Source organism: Coloeus monedula (genome assembly GCF_965178545.1).
Source record: "Coloeus monedula genome assembly, contig: HAP1_SCAFFOLD_555, whole genome shotgun sequence".
Lineage (NCBI taxonomy): Eukaryota > Metazoa > Chordata > Aves > Passeriformes > Corvidae > Coloeus > Coloeus monedula.
The window spans coordinates 38,579-53,213 of NW_028120408.1; positions in this window are offsets into that span (position 1 = coordinate 38,579).

Here is a 14,635-nt window from a genome sequence, read left to right on the forward strand (position 1 = left end):
CCACTGAAAGGCTCCAAATCCAGTGGTATTTGAGATGAGCTGTGGCAGAATGGAGGAGCAAACACTTGGGATTGATTTACTGCAAGAACTGGGTTTCAGTAACAGCAATCAGCTGAGCTGTGGTGAGAAACCTCTCCAGTTTGTGCTCCCATTCAGCTCCTTCTCCTGTCCTGGACTCCTGGCACTGTTGCCATGGGAGACAGGCTCCCCGCTCCTACCGAAATGCAAAGCATTTGAAATGCCGGAGATGAAACATTAATGTGGAGTGGGAAGTGCGAAACAACTGCTGGCAGCAGGGTGACCCAGTGAACGGGCACTTCCCAGGGACTCGGCAGCCCCATGGTGAGGAACGTGGCAGGACCCCACCACAGTGTCCCAGCTCTGCTGCGTGCTCCACCCTGGGCTCTTGCCAGGAGATCAGCTGCTCCTTCTGATTCTGAGCAGGCACAAATTAGCCATATTTGCTTCTCAAAGAAAAGGCTGGAGCTTGGTATCCTGCTTTAAGGTTGTTTACAGTCTCTTGGTTTTCCTTATTAATAACTGCCCAGGAAGGAGCTTGTAGGATGTGTTCGCTGGACAAGTTTGGTCACAACTGACAGAATTCCTGCTGCAGTGGTGAGGCAGGGACTGAGCCTGGTTCACTGTCCCCAGAGCTCAGGTAGTACAGGACAGTCAGGCCAGTAAAGCCCCTGCTCAGGGCTGGGAACGAGATCCTGGCCAGCTTTCCCTCTCTGCCCCTCTCTGCAGTCCTGCTGGCCTATGTCATGCCCTGGGGCCACTCTGCCGTTGCTCAAATGGCCAAAATCCACTCATCCAGGAGTGGGAAAGGGAGGGAGGGCACAGGAATTCATCTTAGGTGGTGAGGCCTGGAAATTTTCAAGGCAACAAATTGATCTTTGGATAATTACAGCAGAGCAGAGAACACGGTGCCATGGGCTCTGGCAGGGCTGTGCTCAGCTCTTTGTTCTCTCCCAGGTCCAAAAGTGTGACCAGTTCCAGCAGCAGCAGCAGCAGCAGCAGTGACAGCTCAGCCAGCGACTCCTCTGACAGCCAGGACTCCTCTACCTCCTCCGAGGACAGTGACAGTGAGGACAGCTCCTCCTCTGTTGAGAGTCTTTCTGAAGAATGGCTAAAAAGCAAAGGTCATGATAACACAGCAGGCTTAGTAAAGATGCAGACACTGAGTCCTTGAGCAAGAGGTTGCATAGATAACAGAATGTGCATTCAGATAAGTAAGAAGACAGAAACCATATGGAAGAGGAAGATAAGACCACCGTGTTTACAGATCCCACGGAATAGCTCCCACCAATGAGGAGCTCGACTTTTGCAATATGTATGAGCTAATTAAAGGTACTATAAGTGTAGTTTTGAAAAATAAATCGAGACTTGCTGAACATGATGCCTTGAGTGCTTGTCTCCCGCGACTCCACCCAACACTCCTCCTCCTCCCCCTCCTCCTCCTCCAGCAGCTCTTCCTCCTCCTCCGACTTCGACTCGGATCCGAGCTCCTCCAGCAGCAGCAGCAGCAGCAGCTCTGAGGATGAGCCCCCAAAGAAGAAGAAGAAGAAATAGCTGGGGAGCTGCAGGACTGGTGTGGAGTGGGGGACAAGCCCCTCCCAGGGGCTGGAGCACACGGCTGCCAAACATTCAATGGTCAACATTTCTACTGCTCACACTTTCCAAGTGTTTTGCCTAGTTGTTCCTAGGACATGGAAGGTATTAAATGGCTTCCTGAGATGTACTGAGAGAGTATTTTTGTGCTTTATCCTTTTATGGAAGATTTTACTTTTTTAGTTCCAAGAAAAATTAAAAAAAAAATCTATCATCAGATTCGTTTCCATGAGCTGAAGTCCAGTAACCTGGATGCTTACATGCTGGAAAGCAGAAGCTTTTTATTGCAGGTTATGTTGTGCATTGTGTGCTGTTCCTCTGTTAATGACAGCTTCACTTCCATTGAGAAAATCCTCTCCAACTGTTAAAAGCAGAAGTTTTTCAGCGCTGCTGTGGAGCTGTGGCATTGTTGAAGCTGAATGCACAACGTGTCCCACACAGAGCCTCCCATCTCATCAGCTGGTGCCAAATGGATTCTGTGCTGCTGAGCTTGTGTTCCAATGGCTTTTCCTGATGCTTCCAGGTCCAGTCTTAAGTGCACCATCCAGCTGAGCTGTGTTGGTTTGTTACTGATCAATGGAGTGCTTGTCCTGCCCGCAGGCTCTGGGCTTTTCACTCCCCTGTGGCCTTGGCTCGTGCGTTGGAAGTGTTTGCTGAGACACAGAGTGTTGGTGGTGGGAAGCAGCAGCTCAGTGACTTGGGGCTGCTGCTGCTTTAGGAGTTTCATCTTTGTGCCTTTTTTTTGTCAATTCGGTGTGCCCCAGTGAGACAAGGGCTGCAGTGGGTGTTCTGCAGAGCTCCAGCACAATATTGCCACGCAGCAAAAGCAGAGAAATAATAACAGCCACAACTGGGCACTGTTCTCACTGGATGCTCAGTAAAAAAGAGACTCCTTGAAATAAAGGGCTCAAAGGAAAGTGTTTCCCTTTGCATGTGTGAAATGCAGGATTGCCGAGTGACAGTCTGCAGAAATTCAGTCATTCTTTGTTTGTGGGAACTGCCCTGGAGAAGGAAGTGAATGCAAAAGCCCCACAAGCCCTACAAAAGCAGATGCAGACAGGCTGCAGAGCAGGGATTGCTGGATGCAGAGTGGGAATTCGTTGTTCTTCTGGTGCATTGAAGCAGTTGCCATTAGGATTTTATTTGGTGATGCAGTCTCCTGAATTTCTTCTTGTCGGAGTGCCCTTTGTGGGGAGGGGGCATCACTTGTGGAAGAATTCTCAAGTATCTTGGTTTAGGTAGAATACAGTAACTAAAGTATTTTTAATAATTTTTATGGAAAAAGTAGTGCGTAGACTTCCTTTGGAATAAACTGTACTTCTTTAAATGTTTGTGCGTGTGTGTCTGTGTGCACTCCTGTGTTTTACAGAACACGCTGCAGACTGTAAATAAAACTACCAGAAAGGTGTTGAAGTCTTGTGGACTGAATGTACCATTTAATGGGAAAGGGAATAAATTATTAAGCAGCAGTTGCTAAGTGGATGCTTCCTGCAAATATCTGAAATCTTTGTGGTGTTTGTGTGCAGGTTTCAGCTGGAGTTGCCCTGGCATTGCCTCCCAGAGGGGCAGGATTGCTCCCCAGGAAGTTCTCCAGCCAAAAGTCCCTCTGGATCCAGATTATTTTTTAAAAAAAGTTTAGTTTGTCTTGGCTTTTTCTTTTTTTCCTGCCCTTTCTGGTTTGTCTCTCCCTGTTCTTCTTTTACAGAGGAACCCCTCCCCAGCCTGGCCAGAGCCGCAGCCTCCTTCATGTGCCGCTGCCTCACTCGCTGCTGCTGGTGCTGGCTCAGGAATGTGCTCAAAGCCCGGCTAAGCAGGAATTGTTCCGGGCCTGCTCTGTTGAATCGCTGCCGCCGCGAGCAAAGCTGCCCCTGCTCCTTGAGGGGAGCGCTCGCTGCAGCCCGGCAGGAAAAGAGCCCAGGAAAAGCCGCGCCCTTTGCAGGAGAAGCGCTGGGAGCAGAGGGGAGAGCGGGAAAAGGCAGCGAGAGCAGCTGGGCGGGCGGGGCGGCATCAGCGCTGATCCCTCCGCGGGCAGGAGCGCATCACAAATAGTCCCTCCGGCGGATCACTCCGCGGGCGGGCGCCATCACCGCTAATACAAGTATTTATAAATTCAAAAGAACTCATTAACACAGAAGAAAGCAAGTATGCTTCATGCTGGGTGGGAAACACAGGGTCTAAGGGATAAGAATTTTAAAGTTGTTTATTTTATTTATTTTTTTTTTTTTTTTTTTTATGAGAGAACTACATATCCCATGGCACCCACAGAGTTCAGGACGGGTAGAGAGGATGAAACAAACTTTAAAGAGAACCTTAACTGAATTAATAATTGAAACTCAAATGTCATGGGGTATGTAGTTCTCTCATAAAATTAAAAAAAATTAATATAAAATAAACAACTTTAAAATTCTTATTTTATTATTATTCCATGTTCTTCTCCCCCTCCTGGATGAGGAATAGGGGTCGGTATTTGCGGCTGTGCACTGTAAGGAAATAAACGAGGAGTGGCTGAACCTGCCATCGCAGGTGGCTGTGATCTGGACACTGGAGGAGAGGGTGCAGTGGATCTGGGTAGGGTACTGCCAGCATGCGGGATGGGTGAGGGGTGGGGACCCAGTGCTGCAACCTCTGGAGGCAGATAATCTGCACGTTCTCTGAGTCGGAAATAAAGGTGACGAACAAAGTCATCCGAAAGCTGAAAGCGACGGTGGAAAAATGAGGGATCAGATGCCTGTTGTGGATTTCGAAGCTGTGAAGAAGGCATATGAGAAGTTGGAGTTGTATTGGTTGTTGTAAAAAAAGGAGATGAAGCTTGGGAAGATAGAGGAATGCTTTCTGAAGCTGTGCTGGTCACTATATCCTTCTCACTGAAGTGTTGAGCAGGCATTTGAGGATGAAAAAGTCCCATAAAATCAGCTGAATGTCCCTGAGAAGTTCGAGAAGAATGTGCATGAAATGGAATGTCTCGATGCGAGACGTCACTATTAATAACACGTGCTTGGTCCTGTTGTGATGGAAGAGGTGTCCACGTATAGTTGAGAAAGTCCTCTTTCTGTTCTGGAGATAAAATCGTATTTGTTTCGCTGAAATGGCACGGGAAACATGGTTCAGCATCGTGTGATTGTTGTGATAATCCTCTGAGTGGTGTTATCAGAGTGATGATAGGGGGTACATGCCGTGGTGACACGGCAGCTGTTGAAATGTCTCTGCTGTGTGTCCACGGCTGTGGCTGCGGTGCAGACGGGGGCTGTGTGGACACAGAGCTGGTAGGAGGTGTAGCTGCCGAAAGCTCCTAGGATGGAACTGCAGTAGCCGAAAGAATTGCACTGCTGGCTGGAGGTGCTGTGCTTATCGGTCGTATCGGCGTGGCAGCTGAAGCGTCCGTGTGCGGCTGGAGGTGCCGGGCGGGCGGCCGGGACCGTGGGCGGGACCGGGCTGGCCTGGGAAGCGCTGGTGCCGGGCAGCGGGGCCGGGGCTGGGCTGGAAGCGGGGCCGGGGCTGGGCTGGCAGCGGGGCCGGGGCGGGGCTGGCAGCGGGGCCGGGGCTGGGCTGGCAGCGGGGGCGGGGCTGGCAGCGGGGCCGGGGCTGGGCTGGCAGCGGGGGCGGGGCGGGGCTGGGCTGGAAGCGGGGCCGGGGCTGGGCTGGCAGCGGGAGCGGGGCGGGGCTGGAAGCGGGGCCGGGGCTGGGCTGGAAGCGGGGGCGGGCCGGGGCTGGGCTGGAAGCGGGGCCGGGGCTGGGCTGGAAGCGGGGGCGGGGCTGGGCTGGAAGCGGGGCCGGGGCGGGGCTGGAAGCGGGGCCGGGGCTGGGCTGGCAGCGGGGGCGGGGCTGGAAGCGGGGCCGGGGCGGGGCTGGAAGCGGGGCCGGGGCTGGGCTGGCAGCGGGGCCGGGGCTGGGCTGGCAGCGGGGCCGGGGCTGGGCTGGAAGCGGGGGCGGGGCTGGGCTGGCAGCGGGGCCGGGGCTGGGCTGGCAGCGGGGCCGGGGCTGACGTCCCGGGCAGGGCCGGGGCCGGGCCAGGAGCGGCTCGAGCCGCGAGCGGCGTTGCCGGGGTAACCGGCACTGAGGAGGGGCGGCCGATGCCGCGCCGCGCAGGCGTGGAAGTGAGGGCTCCCGAAGGCGGAAGTAAGGCCGGGATGGAAGCGGCGGGAGTGATGACGTCAGCAGCAGGCGCCGCCGTTCAAACGCGGAAGCGGCCGCGAACCCAGGCCGCATGGGGATAGCGGGAGGGCCCGATGGAAGCTCCGGGACCGCCCCTGGCCGCGCGCATGGCTCATCTGATGGGAGGACCCCAGGCTCGGGAGGTAGGGACCTGCCTCTGCCTTGCGCCGTAACAGATGGATCGGGCGAGATGGAAACCGAGAAATATTCTCGGCACTCTCGGTTCCTACACTCAGGTGTATTCCTAGTTCCTGACATTCCTTTAAAACTACCGAATTCTTCTCTCAGGTCCCTGGCAAATGGGGCTTTGCAGCCTGGGGGAGTTCTTGCAAAACGGGGTCTAGTGAAGTGCTCTGCAGGAGTGGTTGTGCACCTGAGCGGTCATTAATTGTCTCCTCTAATGAGGGAAACGTGATTAAACTCCCGGTGCTGTGCTGCTGTTGTGTGTCGGCCTCGAGGTGTGAGGCAGTCCCTGTGTCACACTGGAGTTGCTTAGTGGCTGGACTGGGACTGGGACAGGTCTTGTTGGTCAGGAACAAAAGGGAAAATTTATCTTTTGGCTTGCTTAATATCTTGGCTTTATTAATGTATCAATGTCAATTGTTGTCATTTGCTGCCTCCTGCACAGTGTGTGTGCAGCTCTGTGTGAGAGCAGACTCTCCCCTGTTGGGGAGTGAGACAATCCTGGAATATCCTGAGCTGGAAGGGGCCCACAGGGATCACCCAGTCCCACCCCCGTCCCTGCCCAGACCCCCCAACAGCCCCAGCCTGGGCATCCCTGGCAGCGCTGTCCAAACGCTCCTGGAGCTCTGGCAGCCTCGGGGCCGTGCCCATTCCCTGGGGAGCCTGGGCAGTGCCCAGCAGCCTCTGGGGGAAGAGCCTTTCCCTGATCTCAGCGTGAGCCTGCCCTGGCCCAGCTCCAGCTGCTCCCTGGGTCCTGTCTGTGTCCCAGGGAGCGGAGATCAGAGCTGTAGCCCCCGATGTGTTCTGACCTCACACTTCTCTACCAGAACAAACCCAGTGCCCTCAGCAGCTCTTTCATGGTCCTTCCACACCCTTCCCCATCCCCATGTCCCTTCTTTGGATGCTGTCAGCTTTGTATCTTTTGTATACTGTGGCGCCCAAAAGTGCCCCCAGGACTCCAGTACAGTTTAACAGCAATGAAAGAAAACAGTGGATTTCAACTTTGATCTCAAAAGCTGTCTCAGGCCCCTGATACTGCCTCGAAATGTCTTTGCAGTTCTTGCTTTATGACTTGTGTCAAACACGGAGAGAGTGAGACTGAGCCCCTGGGGTCAGGTTCTGTGTGAGAAGCCACACAGCAAGCCAGAAATCTTTGCTCCAGATCACCAGAAATTTACAGTATTGAGGGCGGAAATACTGAGAGTTGAGTCTTGGGAGCTGAGCCAGGAAAGCAGCACCTCTGCCATGGGCAGATTTGGCATGTGGAGAGAGCTCGAGCAGCTTGCAAGAGGTCCCAGCAATGTGTGTGTGGAGCTGGGAGGAGCATGAGTTGCAGTGTCGTGTTTGGAGTCCCCCTGGGTGAGGATGTAGGAATAGACTGGAGTTTTTGGTGACTGAGGTTTCTTTTCTGTGGCAATAATTGTTCTTGGCCACATCATTTTGGTTTGTTACTCGCCTGTGGTTTGTTCTACAGGCCTGTTTCCTTTCTCTCCTACTATGGTGTCTCAGTTATCTTCAGCAGAGGCTCAGCAATAACTAAACTTGAGCTTAGATACTTAAACTTCAGTTCAGAGTAGATACATGGAAGAAATCTTTCCGTGTGAGGGTGGGCAGGCCCTGGCACAGGGTGCCCAGAGCAGCTGTGGCTGCCCCTGGATCCCTGGCAGTGTCCAAGGCCAGGCTGGACACTGGGGCTTGGAGCAGCCTGGGACAGTGGAAGGTGTCCCTGCCCTTGGCAGGGGTGGCACTGGATGGGCTTTAAGGTCCCTTCCCACCAAGGCCTCGTCTTCCTTTGCCTTCAGTGTCTGCCTCAGAGTTTGTACCCAAACCAAAGTGAGGTTGGTGTCACCTTCTCTAAACTGGGAGAACAGATCACTCCAAGCTGTGGGGAGATGGAGAGGCTGTAGGATGGAGAGGGTGCAGCCCTGCAGACGCCGAGCTGTGGGGTTGCTGCTTTCAACAGCCTCGTTGTTGCTGCGGACACAGCTCAAGGTGGGTCTGAGAGAGACAAACTCTGCTTTTGGGGGTTTGTGTTGATGAGGAGGGGAGGGGAGGTCGCTGCTCTGCTTCTTGTAACTGCTGTGGCAGAGCCAGGAGCCCAAGGCAGGACAAGGGCAAAGCAAACCTCTCCGAGCTCTTGGGTTCTCTTCATTCCCAGATATTCTGATTCCTGCCCAAGTCCAAGTTCATTGTGCTGTGCAGGATGCAAGTTTAATCAGGTTTTAGTGCTGGTTTAGCTGAGTGTTTCTAGGGCTTGAGGATGAAGCCAAATGCTCTGCACTGAAAAAGTGATGGATGTTCAGCACGAGATTCTCTTCAGGAACTGGCACGAAAAGTGGTTGCTGAAGCTGAGGGAGGAGCAATTCACAGCTTGGCTGGAAGAGGGAGAAGTGCTCACTGCTGGTCTGTCACTTCATCCTCATGAGTGAGTCTGGGAGCTCCCGAGATCGGCCAGGCTGCAATTTCAGATAGTTTAGATGGGCTGGCCTTGAAAAAATCATATTTTGGTGCCTGGAGCAAAAGCTGAAGGTGGCAGGAAGTGGCAGCAGTGGCAGGGAACTGAAGTGACACCACCCTGAGCTCAGAACTAATTTTGGTTGTGACCTTGAGCAGTCCCTGGGCCACACCAGAGCTTTTTGTGTCACCTGCTTTGGGAGGTTCTTCCTTGCCCGTGGAGAAGTTGGGTCTGGCACAGGTCTGCTGTGGAGCACCTGTGCCACCACCTTTAAAGAGCCACCCTGGAGGTGTCAGTGAGCCCCTCAGTGCCTGCCCAGCCTAGAGCAGGGCTGGGAGGGCAGGGGGCTCAGGGAGTGCTCATTCCTGGTGGTGTTGGAGCTCTGAGCCCAGCCCTGAGCTGGGTTTGTGGCTCTGAGGGCATGGGGAGTGTCCGGAGCAGGCCTGGCCTGGGCAGAGTAGGAACTCCTGGAGTAACTCCTGAGTAAGCCACACCTTCCACGCGAGAGGGAGGCACTCCCAGAGTCAGGCGCTGTCTCCTCAGAGGTGCTTTGGGGTTTAATTCTGTTCTCACAGTGACTCCTCTCACCTGGGAACCCCGTGGTTACCTCCAGAGGGTCTGAGGCCTTAGGGATGTAAATATGGACAGGAGGGGTTGGAATCTGCCTATCAGGGAATCTTCCCCTTGCCCAGAGGAGAGTGTGCAGAACTATTCTGTGTGATGATAATGTTTTCATACTTTAGGTGTGAAAATAAAAAATGGGAGAAGTCTCGTTTTTCTGGCAGCACGCAAAGAACTTTCTTCTGTGTCACCGCTAAAACTCTGTGAGGGGATGAATACCTGGGAATCTGAAAGAGACATAGCTGGAAAGCATCAATATGAATGGATTTTTCTGCTTCTTTTTGCACTTGAAAGAAAGGTGAAAGTTACAGGCTGAGTCAAGCTTTTACCCTTTATTTCAATCAATTCAGTTATTGCTAAATATGGCTACACACAGGTAGCCCAGGTGACAGAGCTGCCTCCAGCTGCTCCTTGGCCCCAGTGTCCCACGCGGGATGCTTGAGTTATCCACTGAGAGCCCCCTTGAGACTGGAGCACAGGTAAATCTGCCTGTCTGAAGGGCAGGATTGTGTCCTAAGTCCCTCCTCATTCCTTCCTTTCCTCAGGCCCCACCATTGTGGCTTGGGTGGCAGTGGCACATTGGAAAGGCCTGGGGGTGCCAGCTGGGGTGAGAGCTCGGGGTGCCAGCCCAGGCTCCACCAGCACTTGGCCCACACTGGGGCACAAATTGAGAGATGAACTCTTGGAAGCTTGTCCTGAGGAGGATGAGTGGTACCTGCTGGCAAAATTCGGTGCTTTTGCAGAGCTGTGATAAACCCCAAAGTCTTAGACTGCCAACCTACAGCCTCTGCACCGTCACATTCCCCAGTTGCATTTTGTATTGGAATTTTACCTGCTCCCACCTGCGTCCTCCTGCTGGCAGTGCCAGCAGCCCACGTGCTGCCTCTCCTGAGAGCAAGTTCCTGCCTGTTTCCTCTCCCAGCCCCAGCTCTTGCTTCCCTCTGGCAGAGGCAGCTTTAGGTGCAATATCCTGATGTTTCTGTGAGTGGGTTTTGGAATAAACCTACACACGGGATGTTCATGGGTTGCTGCTATGGATTCTGTGAAAGGTGATCAGGAAAAGCAAGTTCAGAGTTACTCAGGGGATTCTCTGATTCCTGCCCATCTCACAGAGCTGCTCAGGGTGAAACTACTACTCCCATGCTTTTTATTTTGCTCCTCTTAGTGCTGGTTTTTCCCCAGGTAAGTCAGTGCTGGAGCAGCCCTTGTGGGTTTATCTGTGATGAGCAGTGGTTGTGTCTGCACACAGAGATAGCAGATTCCAGCTGTAGTGTGCAAACGTCAGTGCTTTGTGCCTTAGTGCACAGCCACATTTGTCAGCTGACAGGGCTGATGCGATGAGAAAACCTCGCACTCTCCAATAACCTGAGCACAGGCACTTCCTGCGTTGTTACATTTAACCAAAGCTCTGATAAAAAATACTACATTAATTTTTCTAATGGAGACCAGATTCCGCATTATCATCATTTACGTTTTTGGATAGTCTTTGATTGACTCTGGTGGGAAGGGAGGTGAATCAGTATCTTGTACTTTAGGGAAAGATCTAGGGGAGAATTGAATTGTACTTCCTTGGAATTCACATCACCCGCCCTTAGTCGGAGATGTTGATCTTGAGAACAACAAGCAGAGAACAGCCCAGGAAGGGCTAAACGTGACAAAACAGTGCAGAGCATACAGAAATCCTCTTTGCTGTGTTCATCATTCTGTCTTCATCTTGGATTGTTTCCACCCTTCTCCTCCACCTGGAAGTCACAAGCATCCTGCAGTGGCAGGTACTCTGGGTTCTTCTGCCAGGAGTAGTCTAAGAACAGCTTTTGCTGGGAGCAGCTCTGACCTTGCTGAAATCACTGCTGAAGCCTCCCCTGACTCTTGCAGTGCCAGAATTTCAGGGTGCCAGTGGTGAGGCAGGGACTGAGCCTGGTTCATTGTCCCCAGAGCTCGGGTAGTACAGGACAGTCAGGCCAGTAAAGCCCCTGCTCAGGGCTGGGAACGAGATCCTGGCCGGCTTTCCCTCTCTGCCCCTCTCTGCAGTCCTGCTGGGCTATGTCATGCTACTATGTTACAGCATTGTTCCATGTCTTTTTTTTTTTTTTGGAAGTAATGCCGGATATTGGCAGTCAGGGGCGATGGAGCGAGGTGAGCAGTGACCGGTGGACAGAATGAGTTGTTACGGCCTCAGTCTCAATTTTTGGAGCAGCTCTAAGCATCCGTTGTTGTTTGTGTGTTTTAGGTGGTCCACTTGCAGGATGTCCTGGCCCTGGATGCTGGAGCGTGCAAGCCTAAGGTATAGGTGTGGTGTACTTCAGTCGGAGCAGGGAGGCTGTGGTTTCACAGTCTCTCATCATGTTTTGTGTGTTTTTGCTTTGCTTCTCTGCAGGTGCTGCTGCTGCCCTGGGCGTGCCAAGGGCCAGAGGCGAGCAGGTGAGTTGGCATTTAGGTGGGGTGGCTGATAGGCCAGTGGTCTATGGCAGCGTGCTGAGCGTGTCCCTTTTCATTGTGCAGGTTTGTCCTGGCCACCTCCAGAGTCAGATCAGGATTTGAGGTGAGCCGGGGCAGTGGTGTGGAGTAGCCCGGGGATGCTCTTCTGGAGGGCAACAGTGACGTTTTCTGTTTTGTTGTCTTAGGTACCGTGAGCAGGTGTGGAGCTGAAGTTTGGAGAGAGCAGGTAAGCGCTGAGCCTCGGCAGTTTCGAGGGAGGGGGCCTTGCGGAAGGGGTCTCTTTTGGCGTGTGTTGTCAGAGGCTGAATTTTCTCCTTGTTCTCCATCTTTCGCAGCTGCCAAAGCGGACCGTGGGGAACGTGTTGACATCTGAGGTGCTGATGCATTTTTTCTGCCAAGGATGGATTTTGTCCATTTGTCTTCAGAAAGCTAAGTGTTGGGAGCGGTGGTTGGGAGAAGGGAAAGGCCTTTGGAGTTCCAGGAGGCAATTGGAAGTTAGCTTAGAGGAGAGGGCTGTTGTGGGAGGGCCCCTTGGAAGTAAAGGGAGAGGGTTTCTCCTCAGCATCACCCGAGCCTTTGCTGGGCAGGGCAGTTCCCACCCATCTCTGTCATCGGCCTTTGAGTCTCGACATCATCGTGGATCTTTTTGCCCGAGGAGCTCGCCTTCGGGTCTGGCACGATCGCCACGGTCTCCATTTCACCTACTCGCTGGCGTAGCCACCCGCGGGCATCTTGGCCACTTGCTGGATGGTCAAAGGTAAGGGATCAAAGCTCGGGTTGTCAAGGAATGGGTCAAGGGGTCAAAGGTCAGGGGATAAAAGGTCAAGGCTTGGGCTCAGGATTAGAGGTTCCAGCATGATTTTCCGTGGTGGTTCCCAGTGTGGGGACACGGGGTGTGGGGTCAGTGGCGCCGGGGGCGGGCAGGAGCCCCGTGGGCAGTGGCCGGCAGCGGCGGGGACGCCTCCGTACGGTCGCGCCCCTCCACTGCCAGCAGAAGCCCCCCCTGCGCCGTGCGGTGCCCGGCCCCACTCCTTGCCCTCCCCGCCGCTGCCTTCCCGCACTCCCACCGCACCCCCTGCTCCCCTCCAGCCCAGGGAAATGCAGGAAAACACAAAATCATTGAGGTGGAACAGTCACCAGAGCTGCCCGAGCCATCCCCCCGCCTGAAGGCGGCAGCTGCCCAGAGCCAGGGGCACCCAGCAGGATGCAGCTCCTCTTTCCCAGGAGCTGGAGGCAGGGTTTCCCAGGCAGGGGGAGCAGGGAGAATTTCAGCTCCCAGCAGCTCTCTGTGAGTGCTGGATGGACTCTGGGCTGAGCCAGGTGGGAGGTGTGGGTGGTGTTCATGTCCCCAGGAGCTGCTCAAATCCACCTTAAACTCCTGGAATGGTCTGTGCTGGCAAGAACCTTACAGACCATCCTGTTCAGCCCCTTGCCATGGTCAGGGACACCTTCCTGGGGTGTCTGTGCCAGAGTGGTGGAATGGGCAGCACTTTCTCCCTGAGCCCAGTCCCGGGCAAGATTGGGGTTCCCATGGGAAGAAGCCTGTGAGCTGCATTTCCGGAGCTGGGAGCCTCCATGCCCGGGAGTGTTTCCAGTACTGCTCTTTGGCTTTTTCCATAACTGGGCATGATGTTTCTCCCCAGAGCAAGGTGGTTTTCCCTGGATTGTTGGGGTAAGACACTGGCTGTTTGACAGCTCTGTTGTCTCTTTGTCCTGAATGGAAGAGTGAGGAACGGGGGATGCTCCCGACTGTCCCAGGGATGTGGGAACAGCCCAGTTCCAGTGAGGAATGTGACGCCCAGCTCGTGGCGTGTGCCCTGAGATGGTCTTTGCTGTTGTTTTGTCCTTAGAGCCTGTTGGAGTGCTGGCCTGGATTTGGGAGGAGCCAAGTAGCCTGGAGCAGTGAGGTTTTTCCTGTCAGAAATCCATGCTGGGGATGTTTTCCCTGGCTGTCCCAAGGGGAAGGAACAGCTCTGGAGTTTTTGCAGCCACAGGCTGGGGATGCATCCCCTGAAAACCAGTTCAGGATCGTTCATCTGACTCTGTCCCTGACCTGTGGCTTCCAGGGAGCCTTCTGGTCTTCTGGATATTCCCAGGAGAGGATATTCCACCACCTGACTTTTAAGCCAGGAATTCCAAACCCAGTAAGTCGGTCACATTCTATGGGAGCTGCCCCAATGGTGGGATGGCAGAGGGCACACCCCACGCTGCTGTTTGGGACATTCCTGACTGGAACGGGAGCCAGCTGGGCATTTTGGAGCACTGAGGCCACCAGGGCAGCCTTGAGTGGCATTCCCAGGCAGTGCTGAGGCATCCCATGCCTGTGGCAACACATGCCTGATGTGGAGCAGAGAGAGGAAGGGAGAAATTCTGAGTTGATGGGAGGAATGGAATTGGGCTTTCCAGAATGGAATTGGTATAGGTGCTGATGGTATCATGGAATCATGGGGTGGCTTGGAAGGGACACAAAGACCCTCTGGGCTCTGTTATCCCATCCCGTGGCAAAGAACACGTCCAAAACTGCCTCCTCACCCCCATGGAATGGCAGTGGGTGTTGGGAGCTCTGGCTGGAGCACCTGGAGACCAGGTAAGAATAGCAGTGGCATTGTTTTGGCTGCTGCTGGATGTGGTTTTCTCTTTTCAAGATGTTCCTCTGATTGATATTTTCACAGTAGCTTGCTAGGCCTCATTTGAGGATAATTCCAAGAATTTGGAAGTCGTTGGAAAAGAATGAGGAAAAAAGGTGAACCTGATCCATTTCTAGTAATTCTGAACTTCTCTTGCAGCACCGTTCCAGGGGAAAGCTGGTGAAAGGATAAAGATGCAGAGGAACAAGTGTTGTAAACCCCCTTGCCTCCCTGACAAAGCAAACCTTTCTGCAATCCCAGTAAATCTCTTGGAGAAACTGTGGGATCATAAGGTTTCCTAGGAAAGGAAAACTAAGGACAGAGATGAGGAAATAGGCTTCCAATTAACAATGATTTGATGGAGGTAGGAATGATTCTTGTATGTTTGATGCACCCCTTTTTATTCCTGGGATAATTTTAAATGATTTCTTTAAAAAATCATTTCGATTTGGGAATTCAGATTAGAGAGGAAACGATGCAAAATAAATGCAGGGAGAGATCACAGAATCATCCTGGAATGGCGGAATAATTTGGGTGGGAAGGGACC